Below are 6,000 nucleotides of genomic sequence, written 5' to 3'. Positions count from 1 at the left end.
TCTAGGTAGATAGGCCCACCCCACAGCTTAAGCCAATGACACATTATCTGGCTGATCGGGATATTCAGACAAACAGTATTTCCATATGAACCTAGAACAGAAAAAAATGATTTAACAGAAAAAAAGCTACAATAACAATATATATAAAAAAAGCTTTAGCTTCAGCTTTAAGAATGCCTTACGTAACAATGTTTTTGAAGTGTCCACTTATGTGTATGTGTATTATTTATAACAAGAACACTTATTCCATTTACATCTGATTAATAGCTAGAATTGTGTCTGTCAGAATTTCCACTTTGTCATGAAAATAATTGCTTTTTTGCATAATGTTTCCTCTGGAAATGTTAGCAAATGTAGGTGGAATCTTTATACATTAAACACATAATAGTCAATGTTTTTAAAAGTTTAAAAGATGGCAATAACAGAACAAAAAGGTTAAGTAAAGACATCAGTAAAAAATAAACATGAGCACACACTTCTTAATACTTCATTAATGTAAGCTAGATGTTAAATCTCTTCAGATAGTTGTGAAATAAGCACACATAAAATGAAAATAGATCCCAAATGTCTAAAAACTGACAGTGCCATGCTCTCCTTTTCCTGCAGTTATATTAAGAGCCCTGACTAATGATCTGTCCTTTATCTCAGCCATGCAAAGTATATCTTCTCTCGCCTTTTCCTTCACACATCCTCTCGTTTCCATTCATTCTCTTGTGCATCTGTCGACCAAAGCAAATGTTCGTCAAGGATTTGGTTTAGAGATTTCATTTCAGACCGCCATTTAGAAAAAGCCGTGAGCTGCAAATTAGTATCAACATGCTGAAAAAAAACAAAATATCTAAATAAATCTACCACAGCATGTCACAGCTTTCCTTCTCCCTCTTTCGATAGATTTTTTGGTTAGCATGCTTTTTGCAAGCCTTTGAAGTGAATGTTAATGATCACGGCAACCTGTGCCAAATAGCTCAGCGATTAATTTCTTTTCCTCTGATCAAAATTGGAAGAGCCTGACACTGAGTAAACCCGGCTGGAGTCCCAGTCGGTATGATCTATATTTCATTGTCTCAGTAACATCTGTAATTAATCACTCTTCTCAAAATGAATGCAGTCGGTCCCCTCTTCTATTTTTTATCTAATGGGGTCAGCACTCTCATTTGAATGAAGTGAAATGGAAGAAGAAAAAAAATGTGTGGATATATTTTGATTGGTTTGAGATCAACTGAAAAAGAAATGCATATTTTTAAGATGGAAGGGCATTTATTATGCTCTCTTTGTAATTATATTGTTAATAATATAAAACATAAAGCCCTCTTTATTACGGTTATGTATTATCATGCTAAAACACTGCATAGCTTCGGGTTGCTTATTCAAACATTAAGACAGCAGAACTATTTCTTTCATTCTGTCAAAACAATAAGGAAAGGTTGCACGCATTCTGTACATTTCACTGCTTGTGGTCTTATCTAGCTCAGTGGAATCTCTTGTAATTAGCTAAATATGGAATCTAGTGTTATATTATGAAATTCATTTCCATCATTAATGAAGCATATTATTTAATAAAATGGCTTTCTGGAATAGTTGATTCTGACTGGTCATTCACGCTGCTAGTGTTCAGATATTTCTTAATAGACTGCAACAGTGCCTGTCCACTTTTTTTCAGTGGTCTTGGATCTGGAAGTATGTTCCCTTAGGATTTTTTAAAAAGTCTTTGCTTATGAGTTATAAGAACCAAACCAGCCAGCTACTAGATGAATTACAACATAACAAGCTTAAATCTGAAGCAAAAAAAATAATAATAATAATTGAAAATTGAAAATCAAACAAAAAAGACAAAGACAAAACTGTAATTGAAGGCTTTACTGAGGGAAAGAACTACAATCCCATCAAGCACTGTGAATAACAATTTAAAAAAGAATGGTGAAGTATGAAACTGCTGATTTCAATATGTTAATTATATACATAGAAACACTCTTTTTTTATATTTATTGCAAAATATGCTTGTTATGGATATTTACGTAGTTCGGAAGCATTGGAACACTTGATCACATCATTTGTGGTGCTTCATGGGAGTGGCCAGGTGCTAAAATGTTTAAAGTGGTCATTTATGCACTGAATCATGGGTTATGTTGTTTTCACATGGATTTCCACTGTTGAACATGATTATAAAAAAACACACAAAAAAAACAAATATAATGTGGGTTCAAAAAAGCACACACCTTCGTTTAACAATGTAGATCACAGTAGGTCTATTTTTAAAGATATACTATTGTTTAAAATCAATTCGTCTTTTTAAAACTTTTTTACGTTTTTATTTCCAAGACCCAACAGTTGCAAACTACATTCATCATCGTCCATGGTAGCGCTTTAGTTGTGAATGTGTCTTTTCTTAGCTTCAAGATAAAACAAATCAACATTTCATGCACACATATTTATTTATTTATTTAGTGATCAGTCATGATAATGAACAATCAGACTGCCATTATTGTAAAATAAATGCCTTCAGGCTGATACAAGATTGATACACTCCCAATCATCCTGTCATATTTTGCGATAATGACTCACTGTACATAAACTCTAATACAATTTTCTATCATAAGTGATTGAGCAGGGCATTAAACACATGGATAGGAGATTTATAAACAAAGAGCTTCCTTTGTCCACATGAGGTTTTTATGCTTAATTTTTTTTCGCCTGTTCCTATGTTAGTTTTCTATATTTAGTTGCCACCTGCCCAAAGCTGCTCTCTCTGGCACAGACGTAAACACCTCTGTGTTAACTTCAGCATTTTTAAATTAGTATTATAAAATCGTCACTCCCATTGTGCGTTCATGTCTGTCTCCTTCTCCCTTTATATTGTGTAAGTTGAAGAGAGACATTAGGAAATGCTAGGTGAAAGATACTTCCAGGAAACATGTTTCTGGCAAAAACACGAGCAGCAAAATTCTCCACTGAGAATAATAGATAAGCCTAATTTAAAAAAAAAAACGTAGTTTAAAAGCATGTCAAAACATTCCAGCTTATTTTGTTTTATAGTGATTTGCCATAAACCCTTTGGCAGATATCACAGATAAAAAAATAACTACCTTCAAATAGTTAAATATAAAAATTCAAGACATTCAAATAAACAAACCACATATAATTTGCTTTGTTTTCCATTTGTCTCCCCATTCCAGGCTGATCAAGTTTTCTTAATGAAAACATGTAATTACTGAGACAGTGATGGTGCTCTCTTAGATGCCATGGGTCAGATCAATGCCCTCCCAGCCAAGACAAACACACAATTACACTGACAGATCTACCATAAATGTCCAAGAACTACAGCAGATGGCAGTCTTAAGAGTCGGTGCTGATGGCTGCATCACAGTGTACTACAGTAGATTCTAGATTCATCATCAAATGCATAAAATCAGCTCCAACTGCAGGAAATAGCACAATGCAAAAGCTGCACAGCACAGAGCATTGCAGAACGCCTTGCCGAAACCTTCTCTCTCCTTTGCATAAAAGAAATTCAGCACCATGGACAGGGAATAACCAACTCATGCTAACTATATCAGCACTCCCGCTGTACCAAGAAACTGGGCATAAAAAGTCATTCGTCAGTCACTAAAACAACTTTTCTCCTTGCTGGCAGAGTTTAATTCCAGATGAAGAAGGCAAAGTAAAGGAGGAGAAACAAAATATCTAGTTTGACAGCATCCTACTCTCTTTTCCCAAGACAAAGCTCTCAGCATGGTGTCAGAGCTGCTTCAAACAGAGATTGAACCTGTACAGAATACAAAATACCAGCCTGTTCTTGCTGTACCTTTAAAGAAGTTTGCTGTGTGAGGTAATATTCTCTTATTGTTTCATACAGTAGCAACCACAGTTTATCTTTCAGTCAAGGTTTGTGAGCTGAATTGACAATCAGGTGGATGAGAGCCACAGGGAGAGATGGGAATGGGAAAATAGGGATGCCCTGAAATTAAAATTCTGACGATAACAATGAGGGATTTTTTTTTTTTTTTTAACATTAACTGATAAACGGCTATATTAATATACAACATGCATGCTATACTATTTTGTCACAATAATGAAAAAAAACTAAAATCATTTCAAATTCTACAAGTGAATTTTGACATCACAGCACTACAATGAACAGTATGGAAAGTTTTCAGAAAGGTTTTAAAGGTCACAGTATTATTAAATTATTGTGTTTTTTTTAAAGATTAACTTTAGCAATGGAGTCATCTATTATTCACACAGTATAAAATATATAGAATCTGGTTAATGAAAATTAAATATAATATATTAAATAATCATTGATACTGAAAAAAAGGAATATACTGGAAAATAACCAATATGGTATATATTTGGATATTTTCCATCCCTGCTAAAAGTGCTTCATGTGGTTACAGCTAAATTAGATTTTACTCAAATCAAAAATTTTATTTAATACCACTGAATCAACCAAAATACACCACCAAAAAAAAAACTTGGTAACACTTTAATAAGGTTCATTAATTAACATTAGTTAACAATATGCATTAACAAACAGCTCCTAGTTTTTTCAATTTTTAAAATCAAAGTATTGTATTGTAGCATAGTTTTTAACTGGGATTCATTTGGTTAAATAAAACAGGCGGCTTGTGGGAAATTAAAATCTCATATCTAACAAAGTATTGTGGATTTTTCATTTTAAACTAAATAAACGTTATCTAAATAACCTTTCCATTTTCTCTCTGTCCCCTACCTGTCCCTTTCAAGCAAAAATCTTATTATTCCCCTTTTCTCTCTCAAACAAGCAACTTCAATATAGTGAAAGGTTAAAGTGCAAACCACATGCAGTAAATATCACACAACACAATACCGCAGCAATATTGGTCAATATTAGAAAGGCCTTTGCTGATTTTTTTAAGAACAGTAACACACCTAATTCTTGTCGAAGTGGAATACATCTATATGCAAGCCAGTGCAAACATTTCCTCTTTTTCTGCTCTGATCAATTTTGAGAAAGAACAGCTCTGATGACAGCAGAACACTTGAACCATGTCCAACTGTCCAGCATTTCAACTAAGTAAAATGACAACTGCCTGCACTGTGGTGTCCCTGAATTTCCCAAGGGGCATGGGTTTTGACGGCATGTCTGAGCAGACACATTACAGGCATGACAGCCAGAGGAAAAGGCCACAGTCTCCGGTAAAAATGCAAATGTCAGAGAGCAACGGCACACACCGTTTGCTGACTTAATTGCATCCCATTGAAAATTCCGCAGGTACTTTGTGGCTCATTTACGTGTTGGGAACACATTATCCGCTGTGCACCACATTACATTTTCGCATTCATCGCCATGTGTCGTGTTCAGAATTCATAATAATGGTGTTTTGTTAAATGGCTGTTCTGAGAGCATTTTTCTGAAGTAATTATTAACCTCATAATGATGCCACTGTACGTTAGGAGCCTTCCCAAGTCACACAATACTTTCAATGAAAGTAAATGTAGGTTAGTTAGATTCCATTAACCATTAAACATAATCTATCATTTCACATTTATCTGTTTCTCTCTGTTCAGGGTCTTGTGGTTAAATGCCACTTTGTCTTGGTGAGGCACATGAGCACTATGTAGAAGAGCAGCTGACTGCCCCTGGGATCACATTCACTGCATACAGGATCAGTTGGCCAGGCCGTCTGTGGGACTGGGTGGCAGAGGCGTATAATGAGGGTTACTGGAGTGGCATTGGGAGGATTATCTCTCCTCATACTTTGCATACTGGCCAATTTCAAGAGAACCTGGACCAACAGCAAAACCCTTTTGTGAGCAATTAAAACATCAGGCGGACACTTTCATACTTTAGATGCTCCATTACTTTACTGTAGCTCTTTGAAATAAGATAATGTGTTCAAATGGCTCTAAGTGAAGGTTTGTAATTGCATTTCATGCAATCAGAGGAGAAATAATGGAGGAAGATGATGAGAATGAGGAAATAAAAATGACAAACGTCAAACAGTGTGATGACAGAACTTC

This window comes from Carassius carassius, chromosome 12 (genome assembly GCF_963082965.1).
Source record: "Carassius carassius chromosome 12, fCarCar2.1, whole genome shotgun sequence".
Classification (NCBI taxonomy): Eukaryota; Metazoa; Chordata; class Actinopteri; order Cypriniformes; family Cyprinidae; genus Carassius; species Carassius carassius.
The sequence above is the reverse complement of the archived record's forward strand: the minus strand, read 5'-3'. Positions refer to the sequence as shown.